At 45.2% G+C, this 18,275-nt stretch overlaps 1 protein-coding gene and 1 long non-coding RNA gene across 2 annotated transcripts in view; one reads left to right on the top strand and one right to left on the bottom strand.

The window, feature by feature from the left end:
• LOC132347501 (transmembrane protein 132C-like) overlaps positions 1-4,744 on the bottom strand; it is a 184,169-nt gene extending 179,425 nt beyond the window's left edge. The window contains exon 1 of the mRNA XM_059894070.1: positions 4,525-4,744. The gene's annotated coding sequence lies outside the window, so the exon portion shown is untranslated. The remainder of the gene's footprint in view (positions 1-4,524) is intronic.
• Positions 4,745-4,994: 250 nt separating this feature from the next.
• LOC132348254 (uncharacterized) overlaps positions 4,995-18,275 on the top strand; it is a 74,498-nt gene continuing 61,217 nt past the window's right edge. Inside the window, exon 1 of the long non-coding RNA XR_009497394.1 lies at positions 4,995-5,074. This is a non-coding gene — a long non-coding RNA (uncharacterized LOC132348254). The remainder of the gene's footprint in view (positions 5,075-18,275) is intronic.

Raw genomic sequence — 18,275 nt, 5'->3', positions numbered from 1 at the left:
TGTCAAAATACAGCCTACAGAGCTCTGGACTCCCTGGACACTGCAATGTCAATGAAAATAATCAATAAACAATCTATAATAAGAATAGAAAAGAGTTTTATTTGAGACAAACTGAGGACTAGCTCAGAAGCCTGCCTCCCAGGTTACTCTGAGAAGCCGCTCCAGAGAAGCAGGGTTTTCAGCACAGTTTTATATCTTGTCAGAACAAAGAACACTAAACAAGTCAGGGTTACATTTCAATGGAAACACACACACACACACAGACCAGCACATACACAACGAGTCAGCATGGCCTTGGCACCTGGAAGGCAGTCTTATCATCAAAGGAGGACCAGATCGGTGTCCTAGGAAGGGAGGCGTTTAATCTTTTTTTTTTCTTTTTTGGCCACACTGTGCAGCATGCGAGACCTTAGTTCCCCGACCAAGGATCGAACCCGTGCCCCCTGCAATGGAAGCTCAGAATCTTAACCACTGAACCGCCAGGGAAGTCCCATTTAATCTTTATTTTTAACATGAACATTCTTTACCTTTGGTCTAATAACTGAAACAGATGTACAATGTCTGTTTCATAGGCCCCAAACGGGCTATTTTAGTTAGCATAAAATTCAAGTTAACTCATCTATAAGCCAGAATGACTTCCCTATACCTCAATATGTGAAAATTTCTTTTATCACCACTGAAGATCATGTTGGTCTAGTACATCAATGACATCGTGCTGATTGGACGGAATGAGTAAAAAAGGTGACTAGTACCTTTTACTGGAGGCCCTGGAAAGACACATGTGCTCCAGAGGGCAAGAAGATTTGGGGACCCGCATTTCAGGGAAGCTGTACCACATTTAGTGGTCACAGGCAGGCAGACATCCTCTCTGAAGTGAAAGGCAAAGTGCTGCACCTAATGTCACAAGGAGGAAAGCACAGGGTCTAGCTGGTCTCTCCTTGGGTTCTTGAGGAAACACGTTTCACACTCAGGAGTGCTGCTCTGGCTCATCGACCAAGTGACATGCAAGGCTGCCAGCTCTGAGTGGAGTCAACAACAGGAAAGGGCACCGCGGTCAGTCCAGGCTTTGGTGCAATCAGTTCTAATGTTTGGGATGAACCATCAGGCAGACTCGATGGTCCCAGAGGTAACCACGGGGAAGAAGATGCAGCATGAAGCTTATGGAAGTCCCGGTGGGAGAATCACAACACAGGCTCTTGGGATTCTAAAGCAAGACCACGCCACCCAAAGCAGCATACTGTATACATTTTAAGAAGCAGCTCTCTGTAGAACACAGAGAACTCTACTCAGTATTCTGTAATAACCTTATATGGGTAAAGAATCTGAAAAAGAATGAATGTATGTATATGTATAACTAAATCACTTTGGTACACCTGAAACTAACACAATATTGTAAATCAACTACACTCCAATAACATTTAAAAAAATAATAATAAAAAGAAGCAGTTCTCACTGGGCCCTCCTAGAGATTGAACACTTGGCCACAAGGAAACAGGGGCCCTGGGTTTGGAAATCCCCAGTGGCTGGATTCTGTCTGAACTGCCAAGGTTTAAAGAGATAAGGGCACAGTAGCAGCCCTGAGTCTTCCTCGCCCAGCCTGGGTCTAGAATCCCAGCCCCACGGAGATGAGAGAGGCCACTGATGCCGGAGAGAGCTCTTCAAACCCATCCCTCCTCCCGGGCTTGGCCCCTGGTTCTCTAGGAGGACCTGTCTGGGGGAAAAGAAATGGATCTGCAGTCGTTCTGGATCTCGTTATTGTTTCTTCTTGGGTTTTTTTGTTTGTTTTTTGTGTTTTGTTTTGATTTTTAAAGCAATTGAAATCAGGATGCCTGGGGGTTCTCTAGTAACCAGGAAGGATGACACATGCAAAAATCCGGCTTCCTTTCTACCTTTCTGATATTCCACTGAGCCAGCTCAGTGGGAGCTGGGCCACCCGAGCCCTGTGGGTGAGAAGCAGGGACCCTGTGGGGGACGGCCAGGTGTTGCTGGTTTGGGGAGGTGGCAGCAACTTGCGTCTAAGCCTCTCTTGGCAGGTTTCTGCCTTCCCATCTGCTCCTTCTACCTATAATAATGTAATAGGGAAGAACAAATCTGACACCATATTGGATTTGTTTCTTTTACTTTAATCTTTTTTTAAAATAAATTTATTTATTTATTTATTTTTTGCTGCATTGGGTCTTTGTTGCGGTGCACGGGCTTCTCATTGCGGTGGCTTCTCTTGTTGTGGACCATGGGCTCTAGGCGCACAGGCTTCAGTAGTTGTGGCACGTGGGCTCAGTAGCTGTGGCTCACGGGCTCTAGAGTGCAGGCTCGGTAGCTGTGGCGCGCGGGCTGAGTTGCTTACTTTAACCTTTGTATTCTATTGCTTTTGCTCCCAGTTAAGAATGTTGCCTGTAGGGGGCTTCCCTGGTGGCGCAGTGGTTGAGAATCTGCCTGCCAATGCAGGGGACACAGGTTCGAGCCCTGGTCTGGGAAGATCCCACATGCCGCGGAGCGGCTAGGCCTGTGAGCCACAATTACTGAGCCTGCGCATCTGGAGCTCGTGCTCCGCAACAAGAGAGGCCGCGACAGTGAGACGCCCACGCACCGCAATGAAGAGTGGCCCCCGCTCGCCGCAACTAGAGAAAGCCCTCGCGCAGAAACGAAGACCCAACACAGCCAAAAAATAAATAAATAACTAAATAAAAATTAAAAAAAAAAAAAGAATGTTGCCTGTAGCGTGAAATGTACAGGACAACACATTCTCAAGGCTCTGACCTTCAAGAGTGTAACACTTTTCCATTCATATAGAGATAAAACACTGCAGAACAAAGAATAACATTTGTTTGTTGCAGGTTTACAGGAACATCGTGACCTGACCTAGGAGGACAGCTGCAAAGGATTCTGACACCAAGAAGTCTGCAACAACCAACCACGCCCCTCCCTCATCTTTCCTAGAAAAGGGCTTTGCTGAAACCCTTCGAGGAGTTCCGGGTTTTTTAAGGCGTGAGCCACCCATCCACTTGCAGGGCCCTGCAATAAAACTTTCTCTGCTCCAAACGCCAACATTTCAGTGTTGTCTGGCCTCACTGTGGGTCTAGCACATGAACCTGCATTCGCTAACAATCCAGGAGGCGGTCAGACTCCTGCTCCCAGAAGGCTCAGCTTCTCCCAGGGTCTGTGGGGGTGAGCATGGGAACCCCACCTAGGTGGTAGCTGGGATCACCTCCTGAGAGGTGGCAGCTCAGGGAAAACCAGAAAGAAAAGACACTGGAGGGGGGGGCGGGAGGGGGGGATCTAACTGCACAGAAACGGCTACTGCAGGGTCAAGGGGGCAGTGGCTCATGTTTTTCGCTTGTTTGCTTATTTTTACCCTGAATAGACAAAACAAGCATATTGAGAAAATAAATCAAACAGTACAGAAAGAGCATGAATTAACCAACTACTTTTTCTCCTGTCCCTACATCCCAGTCCCCTTCTCGAGGATACCACTGTTCACAGTTCCTGATGTGACATATGTATGTGTAGAGTCCCTATTTTTGCACCTTGTTTTTCCTGTTTAAAAATGCAACTGTAGGGGCTTCCCTGGTGGCGCAGTGGTTAAGAATCCGCCTGCCAATGCAGGGGACACGGGTTCGAGCCCTGGTCCGGGAAGATCCCACATGCCGCGGAGCAACTAAGCCCGTGAGCCACAACTACTGAGCCCACGTGCCGAGAGCCCGTGCTCCACAAAAAGAGAAGCCACCGCAATGAGAAGCCCGCGCACCGCGAGGAAGAGTAGCCCCCGCTCGCCGCAACTAGAGAAAGCCCGCGTGCAGCAACAAAGACCCAACGCAGCCAATAAATAAATTAATTAAATAAAATAATAAAATAAATAAATTTATTTTAAAAAATGCAACTGTAAGAGAGTAAATCTTAAAAGTTCTTATCACACACACACACACATAATTCTAACTATGTATGGTGACAGATGTCAACCAGACATTGCAGTGATCGTTTCACAATGTATACAAATACCAAATCTTTGTGTTGTACACTTGTAACTAACATAATGTTGTATGCAATTATGCCCAATAATGATAATTTTTAAAAAAGCAGAATCTGAAAAAATGCAATTATAACTAGTTCCATTTTAAGCCCCATGGGACCTTTTTTTTTTTTTTTTTTTTTTTTTGGCCACGCTGCCCAGCTCCTGGGATCTTAGTTTCCCAACCAGGGTCGGAACCTGTGCCCCCTGCGTTGGAAGGGCAGAGCCCTAACCACTGGACCGCCAGGGAAGTCCCTGCATGGGACTTTTAATCCCACACTTTTCCCGCTCCCAGGGTGTCACCCAAAATTTGGGGGTTAGGGGGTGCTGATCACTCGCCCTGCAGGGCCGCGGGAAGGTGGAAGGGCCATCTCCAGGTCTGAGTCCCTGGGTATCTGGGTAGAACTCTCTAGGGCTGCGACCCAGAGCGGGAAGGAAGGCAGTGGCCACAAGAAGTCCCTCTGTCGGAGGAGCGCACCCTTCTGGAGCACCGCGTCCTCCCCCGTAGGCATCTTTACCTCGGACTCTGGAAGAATGCTCCTTTCTGCGTTTTTCACCCCATGCGCCCTGGCGCTCACCTCCTGACGAGGCGACCGGCGGGTGGGCTGGACCGGAAGTAACGGACTGGGCAGAGGGAGGTGGGGGGAGGGACGGTTCCGGAGACGCAGCGGGGCGGGAGGTGGGGAGGGGGCTGGGGTCCGGAGGCGGTGAGGACGGGGAGTCGTAGGTGGGGTGGAACTGAGACAAGCCTGACCGGAGAGGCGGGGGAGGCGGGGGCGGCGGGGGCGGAGCCCGGGTGGGGCGTGGCCGGCGCGTGGCCGGGGCGTGGCCGGGGCGTGGCCGGGGGCGGTCCGGTCCAAAGCGCGCGAAGCCTAGCCGCCCAGAAGCAGTGGGCCGGGAGGGGTGCGGGCAGCTGCCCTGTGGGGAGGGGGTCTTCCGAGGGGAGAGGGGCCGGACGCGCACATCTGAGACGCGGCCCGGCCGGTGACTCGGCTGCGGGTGGCGCCCCGGAGTCCGAGGAAGCGGCGGGGGACGCAGGACGCTCTCCGAGGTCGCCCCCGGGCAGAGGTAAGGCGAGCGCGGGCGGCCGTCGCGGTGGCGCTCTCGGCTCGGGAAGCTCCCTCCATCTCCGGTTGCTTCCAGGCGGAGGGCACCTGAACCGGGAGTCTGTGCGCGGGAATCTGGCAAAGGCGGCTAGTTGTCCCCAGGGGCAGCTCCTCCTCCCTGGATGGACGGGTCCCGTCCGGAGCCTTGCGGCTTTTCGGGGCCACTTTGGCGGCTCCCGCATCTCTAAGTTGTGCCCCAGGGTCGATGAGGGGGTGTGGCCAAGGGGAAGGTTCTGTGGATCGTCTCCCAGCTGCCTACCCCTGGGTCAGTCAAACTGCAGTCCTGGGGTAGCAGTGTCCTGGCTTCTTGCTCACCTTCACCCCAGACGAGGGGTCCCTGCCCCGCTCCCAGCTCAGTCAACCTGCCAGCACGGGAGATGGAGCGAATCTCAGCGCCTCCATTCCTACAGCCGTGGGGTCTCACTCCATCGCCCCCAGGAAATCCAATGTTTTGCGCCCCCTTCTCCCCAACCCTGGGGTCCCAAGAGCCGGTGTTGGCCCACGGAGGAAGGCACGCTCACAGCGCTAGTCTCTTGCCAGAAATCTGGGACCGCCCGGAGGCATCTGAGATTGAGATCAAAGCAGTTTGGGGGTGCGGGTGGAGACTGGGGGGGGGGGCTCCCAGGTGGTTGGTGCTGGGAGGAGGTGGGTGCGAGTCTCCGGAACCGGACTCCACGGCGCAAATGGACCAAGTGTAGTAGAGAGATTTTGATGCGCACGTCGGGCACACAGCACAGCGCCTGGAGCGTCCACTAGCAGGCCAGCCGGTGGCGTGACTGTTGCTGTTTGTATCATGGGCACGTGCGGCGGGGGTGGCCGCGTAGATTCGGTGGCACCAGGGCCGGCGGCGAGACGATGGGGGGAGGTGTTCACCCTCTGAGCCCCGGGAGCAGTCAGCCTAGGGCGCCCTTCCCCTAGGATGCAGGCGCCTGTTCGGGGCCTCAGGGTTCCGGCCAAGTGCAGAAAAAGGGAGACTAATGGCCACGCCGAGGTGAAGGGCCTGCAGGTCCGGACTCTGAGTGCGCGGGGGGGCCCTGGAGGCTCAAGCCACCTGGTTACCACCTGCGCCCTGCGTCCTCTTCGCTGCAGCTGCAGGTTCCGCCCCCGTCCCAGGATGGGCTGATTGCTGCAAGCCAAGAGCACATCGTGAGAATCACGGCCTCTCTCCCGGGAGCCTTTCTGCCTAAAGCTGACCTATAAACGCATTGGAAGGGGCATTGCCAAGTGAAATGAAAAAGTTGCTTTTGCTTTCCCAAGGTCACTAGGCACAGACGGGAATAACCTGGAAATCCAGCTTCTTTGAAGCTGCAGGTTCCCAGACATCGTGACTAGACCCACTTTTTGGAAACGTCCTCACTACCGTTTTTAAGTTGAAAATTTAAATACCTGGAACTCCAGGTATGCAGGAGTGGGTAGGGGGCCGGGGAGATGAGGAGAAGGCAATTTTTTTTTGTTAACCTGAAAGGCAAACAGATCTCCAGGATCAGGGTGCAGAGGAAGGAAGGTGAATGAATAGCGAGGGACCTGGCTATTTTATTTTGTTTTGTTTTATTTTATTTTTAATTTTTAAAAACATTTATTTATTTGGCTGCGCTGGGTCTTAGTTGTGGCACATGGGCTTGGGCTCTTCACTGCGGCGTGCAGGATCTAGTTCCCTGACCAGGGATTGAACCCGGGACCCCTGCATTGGGCGTGCAGAGTCTTAACCAATGGACCACCAGGGAAATCCCTATTTTATTTTATTTTTGTTTGTTTTGGTTTTCTTGGCCGCACTGCGAGGCTTGTGGAATCTTAGTTCCCCGACCAGGGATTGAACCCAGGTCCCCGGCAGTGGACGCTCAGAGTCCTAAACACTGGACCGCCAGGGAATTCCCGGATCTGGCTATTTTAGATTCGGTGGTTTGGAAGGCTTCCTTGAGAAAGCAGACTTTGGAAGGGAAGCATGAATGAGGTGAGGGAAGAGAGCTGTGAATACTGGGCAGGAGCTGTCCAGGCAGGACAGCAGGGCAAGTGGAGATGGAATAAGCTTGCTCTGTTGGAGAAATTGCAAGAACAAATGGCTGGAGCAGAGGAAGGAGAAGAGTCCAGGGAGGTGGGATCAGGAAGATGGGCAAGAATGGCCCCATCCAGACTCTGATAGCCCCTTGGATCTTGTAGAGTCACTTGTTGGCAGTTCCCACAAGGAATATGGCATTTCAAACCAAATGGAGTTAAGAATTTATAGTGCTCATTTGTAAACTACTTGTGGACCTAACTCAGTTTCCAAGATTCCTATTCATAATTCTGAATAGAATTTTATTTCCTCCTTTCCACTTTGGGGACAGAGGACCCAGGGGTCACCATCCACATACAGACTTCCCTCATCACAACCTTATCTGTCCAGGAATCGTCATGTAAGGAGTGCAGAAACGTCCTTTTTCTGAGATCAGGAGTCAGAAGACTACAGTTAGGGGCCAAATCCAGCCCATCATCTGTTTTGTAGATCAACTTTTAGAATACAGCTGCACATTTCCATTTATTCATTCTCTCTGGCTGATTTCCTGCTCCAACAAGAGCTGTGTAGTTGTGACAGAGCCTTAAAATTATCTTTTTCGTCTTCCATCCTTAAAATATTTGAGTTGTACGAGGTAAAGCACAAAGAAGTACTGGCAAGTACTTGTCTTATGAAAGAATTTGTGAGTGGTAAGTGAATGAGAGCATGTGAGATCAGCTGGAGCTTCCTTTCCTGGTGGAATTATACAGTAGGGCTATGTCCTTGCTGACTCCACTGAATCTTGTCTGGGACAGTTTTCTGTCTGCTTTAGAAGATCTCTTTCAACTAGTAAGATCATTGCGCATCTTTGTTATGCCATGGGGTTTTTGGAAACCTGCATATATCTGATGAGCATTCCCCGAGTCTCGGTTGCAAATACGTGGAGAGGGCATGAGATCTGTGTATTACTTACCATGATGTCAGCTGGAGTTAGTATAATACCACCCCAAAGTGTCTGAAATGATAGGAGTTTATTATATTTCATAACCAGAAGTTCAGAGGTGGTTGGTTCTGTGGTTTGTTAATCCAGTAGCCCACCAGCATCATCCAAATGTTTTTGTTTTTCCACTCCATGATACCCAGTGCACTGGCTGTCATTCTCCAGTGTGTTTCCTTATGATCACAAGATAGCTGCAGCTCTTCTGGACATCACACACTCACCCAGCTGTATCCAAAGGCAGGAAGAGGGATGTTTCTCCTCATGTATATCTCTTTATCAGGAAAGAAAACCTCTCCACAAAGCCTGCCACTAGTCTTCAGATCCCACTGTCCTGGATTACAAGGAGTTTAGTAAGGTGAATATTGGACCTTTGCAGGATTTGTAGTTGGGAGCAGGCCCTGTTGTCAAAGAAAGAATCGACTACTAGATAGGTAGCCAATAATCCTCCTCTCTCTCCAAAGGTTGTATCTGTTTGACTCTCTGTTTTTCACAAAGGCCCTGGGTGTTTGTTTTCCCCACTTCCTCTTGGTTGCTGCGGTGTTTATCCTGTGGGCTTTGTCCAACTGACGCCTTAGGTACTGCACGAATGAAACCCAAGCAGAAAGGGCTCCTAGGCTCCTCATGCTTATGGAGAAGTTCAGGGCTGGATTGGTACCAGGGGTGTCTGGATGCAGTATCCTTAGCGACCTGTCTCCTTGCCTTTTCTCTGGGTTGGCGTCATCTCCTGCAGGCTCTTCCCTCCTGGTGGCAAGTTGATCACCAGCAGCTCCCAGCGTCCATCCCACCAGCCTGGTCACTTCAGGGAGAACACTGCTCTACTCCATCAGATGCAGCACAAGTCCTGGGGCTGCTTGTTAGTTGCTCTGCTTGGAGTACCTTGGGTTATGGGCGCACCCAGAACCAATCTCTGTAGCCAGCCTTGGAAGTGGAGGGAGGTGGGCGGTCAGTAGATGGACCCTGCCCGGGCTTAGAAATCAGCAGAGGGGTTCTAGTTGGGAAGATACTGGGAGGTCAGAAACAAGAGGGGGCCAGGCTGTCACTGTGGTCTTACCGATCCAGGTATTGGGGCTGAGAAGTCCAAATGTGATTTTCCAACTCTACACCCTCAGAAAATACTGTCTGGGTACAAAATCGTGATATCTGTGGATTTTGTGTAGGGCATATATTTTCTTACACTATTTGATCAAGTAGTGATGTTGTCAAACTCAGAGAACAACCCAGATGGTGTTTATTACTTCTGTGAGAATAAATTTTGCATTCTTTTTAGAAGAGATAAGAAAGATTGCGTGAGAAAAAGTAAATATATAACCAGAGTTGTATAATTAGGAGAAGTCCTCACATTTCATGCCTCTTCCTCCCTACCTCTCTATTCCTTCTCTTTTCCTCTTTGTCCTTGCTTGTGCTGCTAGAAATGCAGAAACGTTTGCTTTGGGAAGACAGTGTGTGCCTATCTAATATTCCTGTAAAATCTATTCTGTAATATTAATAAATATTGCTTATTTTATCCTTTTTGTTGAATTATGCTATCAGATGAGATGTTAAATGCAGGCTCATGGGATGTGTCTGACAGAGTGAGTATATGAATATATTCCTAACAAAACATCCTGCAAAAGCTGTAATCTCTGAATTGTGACAACCTTGGGTGGAATCATCTTAATAGAATATAACATAGAAACTGCCTGAAATACTGTGATAAGAATTCTAAAAGCTGTTCAATGCAAAAACCCAGTGCACTGGGTTAGAAAGGCAGAAAAATCTTGATTTTTAAATAGTATTGTAATGAACACTCATTGTGAGACCATGTGAGTAAATGAATTTGAAAACCACCTGATTACAAAGGAGGACAGAAGAGATTAGAAGAATGAGCACATTTGAAAGTGTTCTAACAGCTAACGCCAAGCCAAAGGAAATGGGAGTCGAGCTAACAGACTTCTTGCCTGGGGACTAGATACCTCCAGAGAGCTTGGCAACGGGGTTGTTCCTTACATGAACATTGTTGTCCCTGTTGCCTTGGATACGCCTGAGTATTCCCAGGAACGAAATTACTGGGTAACAAAGTATCAATATATGTGCATCTTCAATTGACCCACAGATGCATAGATCTTTAGTCTGAAGAGCTGCTCTAGCTATTATGAAGACCAGTGATCATGATAATAGATGCTTATTATTTATGCCAACTTGTCGGGGGTGATTTGTTATTCAGCCACAACTAACTGATACACCCACATTGATCTCTACTGTCTCTTCAATATTTTACCCTTCACTATGTATACAGCATGTTTTAGAAACAATTTATATGTTAACTCATATTATTTTCTAGCTTCACTAATATATTATTTAAGACTGCAAAAGATAGAAACCCAGTTAAAACTGGCTTAATGCACAGGGGCAGTTCATTAACTCACATGATAAGAAATTCATGTGGATCAAGGTGTTGAGATAATATTATTAGGATCTTCTTTTGCTCAGCTTTCTGGGGGTTTATTATTTTTCCTTATTGTGGGAAGGTGAGCCCCCAGAAGCTCCAAGCTTTCATTCATCCCGGTTAGTATACTCAGAATGAAGCAAAGCTTTTCTTTTTCAATAATTACTTAAAAGATCAGGTTTAATTTGATGGATGCAGGTGAGCCCTTTGTCTCTCTTTGAACTGTGATGATAGAATGGGACCCACTGATTGGCTTATCCGGGGTTTGCAGCCTAACCCCAAAGCTGGCAGTGGTATCACTCCCATTTTAGTTTCCTGGACTGAGAATGGGGAAGGGGCCATTTGCCACGGGAAGTTTAATATGCTGTTGTCAGAAGAAAGTAAAGGGAATGCCAGGTGGGCTAAAACTATAGACCTTTGTCCACTTGAATCATCACCTAAATTAGTAATGCTAGGTTAGAGTCTATAAACTGGTATGTTTAATCTAATCATTTAAATTCCCAAACAGATATGTAATCATTTAGTCTCTTATTCATTATTTATTCCATTTTTTAAAACTTGAGTACCTACTGTGTGCCAGCCCCTCCACTGAATTATAATGTAAGTTGCTGAACAATCCAGGTATGGTTCCTGTATTCAGGATAATTCAAGTAGAAAAAGAAGTTCTTAAAGACATAAATAATTAACTACAATTATGATAAGAAGACTTCTCCGTCAAGCTAGGGTGGAATAAATAGAAGAATTTACCCTCTACCTGAAACACTCAAAAACAAAATATGTATGAAATAATAGTTTTCAAGACGCTGGGTACCAGTCATTTTTGCAAGTTCATCCCTGAGAAAAGACAAAGGAGGTAAATCCTCAATTGCCCCGGGATGCTGACTTGAGAGCATTCCAAGACCACAGCATGGGAGAGGAGAAGCTACACAGAGCCTGGTGGACTGCCTGAGTTGAAGAAATAGAGTTTGAAGTCAAGGGAGACAAAGGCAACTACATTTTTCAGAATATGGGGGAGAAGAAAGAAGCACAAAGATAAAATTCCAGAGATCTGCAGAAGATTCCTTTGCATATTCTTAAGAGTAGGTATCAGCACCAAGGTGTGAGAAAGCTACCTAAGTCTGGAGAAAGAACCAGCACAATGGATTAATGAGAACCGTGGTGACACACAGGGCTGGGAATAGTTCTTGTTTCTACCAGCCAGTCTGGAAAACCTCCTGACTCATGGAGATTGAATAATGCACACAGAAGAGTCATGTCCCAGTAGCGGTGAATAATTAGATTGAGCACTGCTCCACTCCTGGCAAACTATCAAGAGTGAGACCTCAAAGGACCAAACTATTTCCAAGTAACTTAATCGTGTCCCAAAACAAACCTCAAGAATATTTATAGGATTACAAAAATACCCAGCACCCAATAAGATAAAATGCACAATGTCTGGCATCCAGTGAAAAATTACCAGATTAAAAAAAAAAAATTACCGGATATGCCATGAAGCAAGACAATACAACCAAATATGAGAAAAAGCAATCAATTCCAAGCCAGAATTGGCATGGATGTGAGAATTAGCAAACAAGGAGATTGGAGTAGTTATAACTGTATTCCATATGTTCAAAAGTTAATTAAAGACATGAAAGATATTAAAAAATCTCAAATCAAACTTCTAAAGATGAAAACTGCAAATGAAAAATACACTGGATGGGGTTAATGGCAGAATGTTGAACTTGAAAGCATAGCAAAAGAAACTATCCAAAAAGATCATTTTATGTATCAAATGTTACATATATCTACATATATATTTAACATGTATATTATAATAACATAACACATTAATATATGTAGTATATAAATAAAGGAGTTACATGACTCTAGAGAACTCCTGAATATGATTACCACCAGTATGATTGTGCTTTCTTTCTCTGCATGAAAAACTTAAATAACTCACCATCAGCAGCTTGTGTACTTCAAACTGGGCCTCCCATGGATGGTGGTGATTCTTCTGTGGGACTGTCTACATCTTCTTGCCTAAGATCCAATATCCCTTGTTAGTGAACTAACTAGCCAAGGTTAGGAGTGGAATTTGCGCTTCAGGATTGAATTTTTCCTCTATAAAGCTCACCGCTCATCATGGTGATTGGAATTTTAAACCTTGGTCTCAGGAGTGTCATTCTCCACCTGCCTTAAAGACAGCAAGGTAAGAATTTAGCTCTTATATACTGAGTAATGGCAAAAAGGAAGAGCCATTATGATGAGCTCAATAAAGCTTCCATTTGATAACTCTTCCAATCCTATCCTGATCCACAGTAGTTAACTCACATCTTACTTGGGTAACAAGTGGGTTTTCGTTGATGGAAGAATATTTTTTAAATGCAGATTCGTAATCTGCCAGTATTCATGATGCTGGCAAGAGAACTCACATTATAGTCTACACCCCCTCATCAATATTATCATAATAGGGATAAGTGGTAATGTTTACACTATTGTGGGATTTCAGAATGCCATTTTCTCTTACTTCTTTAAGATAAGGACTCTTGATTGTTTATAGATATAGATATCCCTTTCTTCCATTTGAGCCCTTTTCATATTTCTTTTTTTTTAATTAATTCTTATTGGAGTATAGTTGATTTACAGTGTTGTATTAGTTTCAGGTGTACAACAAAGTGAATCAGTTTTACATATATCCACTCTTTTTTATACTCTTTTCCCATATAGGTCATTACAAAGTATTGAATAGAATTCCCTGTGCTCTACAGTAGGTCCTTATTAGTTACTTATTTTATACATAGTAGCGTGTATATGTTAATCCCAATCTCCCAATTTATCCTTCCCCCCCTTTCCCCCTTGGTAACCGTAAGTTTGTTTTCTACATCTGTGACTCTGTTTCTGCTTTGTAAATAGGTTCCTTTGAACCATTCTTTTAGATTCCACATATAAGTGATAGCATATGATATTTGTCTTTCATATGATATTTGTCCTCATATCATAGGATATTTTTCTTCGTATTTATGAAGTCAATTTTCTCTGTATGTAATTGAGATGCCTAGTCATTCCATGGCTGTGAATTCACAGGAAAACTAATATGAGAAAGATTTGGCTCCATGTAGGCAGAGACACTGAAATCTCATCTTTTCCTCGCTGAAAAGGAAGATTTCTAGCCATGACCTGCCCAAAACGTCTGGAGGAGTATAATTAGAAGGGCTGGTGAATACAAGCCTGTTTACCTCTTTCCCCTTTGGTCACAGACAAAAGCTCTTAATACCCATTCCTTGAAAGGTTGTCCCAATGTTAGTGGTGAATCATATCAACCAGAAACAAGCTGAACTTCTACCCCCAGGGATCATCTCCTCTGGGACACAAGACCTTAGAAAGCCTTGGACAGAAGTGAGACCAGAGCTGGTGGTGTTAGGTTTGAGTCTGAACTTTTCTTTGACTGGTTCAACAGGTTGACTGTCTTTTAGATTCTTGGCCAGGTCACCTTCCTCTTTTTTTAAGAAATAAAAATTTTATATATGTGTTACCGAACTCAGGTCTGGCTGCTTGCTGCTCAAAAATCAATACTCAAGAGAGAGAGAGACAAATGTTGGTAGAAAGGAAAGATGCTTTTAATCAGAATGCCGGCCATCTGGGGAGACGGTGGACTCAGTGTCCCCCAAAAACCATGTCCGAAGATTCTGCTCGGCCATGAAAGTTTTTAAAGGGAAACAGGGAAGTAATCTCAGTTAATCATTGAGATGGGGGGTCAGAGTCATCTCCATCCCCCACTGTGGGCAGGCTTGTTGACTTCTTGTGATCTTTCTTTAGATGCTCTCTTATTCACACAGTTTATCTGGTCAACTGTTAATTACTTATTCTTCACTTCTACTTTGATCTATGGAAAGAACCAACAGGTTAGGCAAGGTATTGTGTGATCAAAATATTGGAAAAGTGTGCTTGGGCGGGAGATGAGTGGAGCATGGGGTGGCTGATTTAATGTTAGTGTCAAGACAAAAGGGGCCTCCTGAAGAGAGCTCTTCCCTGCCAAAAGCTGCTTACGTATGTAAGGTGTACAACCTGATAATTATCTATCTATTGATAGATACAGATATATAGTAAAATGATTACTATAGTCAAGGTAATTCATGTATCATCTCCCCACATAGCTAACATTTTTTGATGTGTGTGTGATGAGAGCATCTGAAATCTTCTCTGTTAGCAAATTTCCATTATTCAATCCAGTATTATCAAGTATAGTCATCGTGCTGGGCTTTAGCTCTGTAGATCTTTAACATGCTTGCCCTTTGTGTGCCATGTCTGCCTTGAATAACGGAGTGAAATTCTTTTTTCAGCCCTCAGATACCCTATTTTGTGATACTGTTACATCTTTGAGTTGATTTTTTGGGGTTCTTTATAATCCCATATGTGGCAAGCTCCACAGTGTGGCCCATGTTCCTCACAGGCCTAGCATGTAGGAGTTCCTCAGTCTCTCTCTGTTGAATGAGTACACTTGCGTGTTTCATAATCAAAGACAACTTGAGTCTATGTCAGCGGTCAGTTTGCTGCGTGACCTGCAGTTGATCAGGCAGTGTTGCTGAGACACTAATAATGCTTTTGTATGAGGCAGTCCGTTGCCCTGGGCAGGGTCCTCAGCATCGGATTATCAGATTTAGTTCCAGACAAGACTGCAAGAGTATAAGCTCAATGCACTCAATTAGCAATAGGTCTCAAGGACGCGTAGTGTAATTGCTTATTTCCCTAAATAACAGAGACACACTGTGACTTAATTACAATAGTTTCACTGTGAAATAGCATTGGGGTAATTTCCGAGTGAGTATATTTTACATTAATGAGATTTGCTCAGTCTTATTGGCATTACTGTGAAATGCCTTTATGTAGCAAATTATTTTCTAAATTGCTCATGTTGTCTGTGGAAAAAAAAAGCATTTCCAAATTTCCTTCTGGAGGTGAAATGTATGTGCTTCAGAAAAGTCTCCACACTAAACTTTCATGGGTGACAAGGCTTGACTGCCCAAAAAAAGAAAACAAAAAACAAGTATGGTCTTTCCAATGTTCGTGCATCTCCAAAGCATGAGCATTCAGTTTAATATCCACCATTAAACATTCAAGTATGAGGAATTTTTTCATTAGGAGTCTGGAAAGCTGAATCCACCAACAGTCAAGGGTCTTACATTTGAGTCCTAGCTCTGCCTCTGGGTATCAGGTATTGTTACCAAATGCCCAAGACTACCAAAACATTGGAATTTGGAGCAGAGAAAGGCTTATTGCAGGGCCAGGCAAGGAGACACGTGGCTTGGGCCCAAAAAACCCCTGAACTCCCCGACGGGTTTTAGCAAAGCATTTTTAAAGGCCAGGTGAGGGGGAGCTGTGGTTGGTCGTTGCTGACTTCTTGGTGCAGGAATCCTTTGTTCTCGCAGCTGTGCACGTAGGTCAGGTCAGCTCAGCTGTGCAGGACGTTCCTGTAAACCTCCAACAAGACAGATGTTATTCTCTGTTCTGCAACTATTTATCTCTGTGTGAATGGAAAAGTGTTATACCTTTAAGGTCAGAGCCTTGAGGATGGGCTATCCTGTATATTTCGGGCTATAGGCAACATTCTTAACTTGTAGCAAAATGATGGAATACAAAGGTTAAAATAAAAGAAACTGATCTAATATGGAGTCAGATTTGTTCTTCCCTATTACAACATGACCTTAGACAAATTATTTAACATTCCTTTTCTCCCACTTGCTCACTTATAAAATAAGTGAGCCATTCATTTATTGGGTAACTCCTATGTGCAAGCACTTTTCTAGGCATTAGGAGGAGAGCAGCCCATGGGGGTAGACTAGATTCTTAATTTCTCGGAGCTATATTTTAGCAGCAAAGACGAAAAAACACATAGATGAATGAATAAATGAGTAATTAAGCAAAGGTCAATTTGATGCAAATACAGTCAGATGATATAGTTGAGGTGGGGCTTTTGGCTTTGGGAGGAAAGCCCCTTGGAGAATGGTAAGGTTGGAGTGGCAATTTGAATAATGAGTCAGCTCTAGAAAATTTGGAGTGAGGGCTTCCCTGGTGGCACAGTGGTTGGGAATCTGCCTGCCAAGGCAGCGGACGTGGGTTCGAGCCCTGGTCTGGGAAGATCCCACATGCCATGGAGCAGCTGAGCCCGTGCCCCACAGCTGCTGAGCCTGCACTCTAGAGCCCGCGCGCCACATCTACTGAAATCCGCGCACCACGGTGAAGGGTGGCTCCACTCACTGCAACTAAAAAATGCCTGCGCAGCAACAAAGACCCAATGCAGCCAAAAATAAATAAATAAATAAATAAATTAATTTAAAAAGAAAAGAAAATTTGGAGTGAGGACATTCCAGGCAGACAGAGTGGTACAAAGATCCTTGAGGTGGGAATTTATTGATTTCTTAAAATATCTTCAATTATAAATTTCAGTGATATCTCCTCTTGCAGAAATTTCAAAACAGTGTCCCACCTGTAGCATCCTGGGTTCTCCATTGCCATGGGTTGGACTTAATTGTCCTTATCTTGACTGAGCTTTCATTCAAACGATCTCCTTATGAATTGACTGCATCTAATTAATTAAATGTGCCTATGACTCCTCCCCAGGTTCCTGGAACTTGTTTCCACCATTCCCAATCTAGCACATACCGCCTTCCTTGCCAGTTTCCTAGTGTGATTAGCCAGCTGATACAAAAGCATAGAAGAACAAGAAAATCCTGCTTCTCAAACCTTGTAGATCCTGGTGTCCCGATTCCTTCCCGGTTACCACTAATTGCCCAGAAAGTATATCAAATTTAAATTTGTCATTCATCTAGTATATACAGCAAGGTATGATGAAGAAATGTCCCAGCACTTCTAGATAGCACTGATAAAATCGACATTGATAGAGATGATTAGAATAAGGCAGCTAATACATATTTCACACATTGATCAGGTAAGTCACTGACTCTACGAAGGGATGCATGATGCTATGATGGATCCACCTGTTATCTAGAAATACATCAATCAGTAACAATGGCTGGTTCAACTCAGCCCACTCCAAAACAGTCAACAAGAAAGAGTCAGAGTCTGGTTGGTATCACCCCACACCTTGGAGCCGGGAAATGTGCCCCTCCTCTCAATCCATGATTCAGAAAGAAACTGCTTCAGCAGCATGATAGCTAGTTACTAGTGGAGGTGACCTTGTGAAAAAGACAGCTCAACTTTTGCATTCCCCTTAAAATAGGAGGTAATAGCAATCTACTTTGCGGAATCCTAAGGCTTAAGTGAATATAATCCCAATGAAGAACCCCTATGGTTATTATCAGTTTTCTTCATCATCCTCATCCTTGGTTGTCACCTTTTCAGTTAAAGCTTTCCTTGAACACCCAACTTAAAATAACAGCTCTCAGCCGTGAAAAAGAAGGAAATAAAGCCATTTGCAGCAACATGGATGGACCTGGAGATTATCATACTAAGCGAAGTCAGTCAGAAAGAGAAAGACAAATACCATATGATATCACCTATCTGTGGAATCTAAAATATGACACAAATGAACATATCTATGAAACAAAAACAGACTTACAGACATAGAGAACAGACTTGTGGTTGCCAAGGGGGAGGAGGGTGGGGGAGGGATAGACTGGGAGTTTGGGGTTAGCAGATGCAAACTATTATATACAGAATGAATAAACAACAAGGTCCTATTGTATAGCACATGGAACTCTATTCAGTATCCTGTGATAAACCATAATGGAAAAGAATATGAAAAAGAATCTATTTATGTATTACTG

This window comes from Balaenoptera ricei, chromosome 14 (genome assembly GCF_028023285.1).
Source record: "Balaenoptera ricei isolate mBalRic1 chromosome 14, mBalRic1.hap2, whole genome shotgun sequence".
NCBI lineage: Eukaryota > Metazoa > Chordata > Mammalia > Artiodactyla > Balaenopteridae > Balaenoptera > Balaenoptera ricei.
The sequence above is the reverse complement of the archived record's forward strand: the minus strand, read 5'-3'. Positions and strand labels throughout refer to the sequence as shown.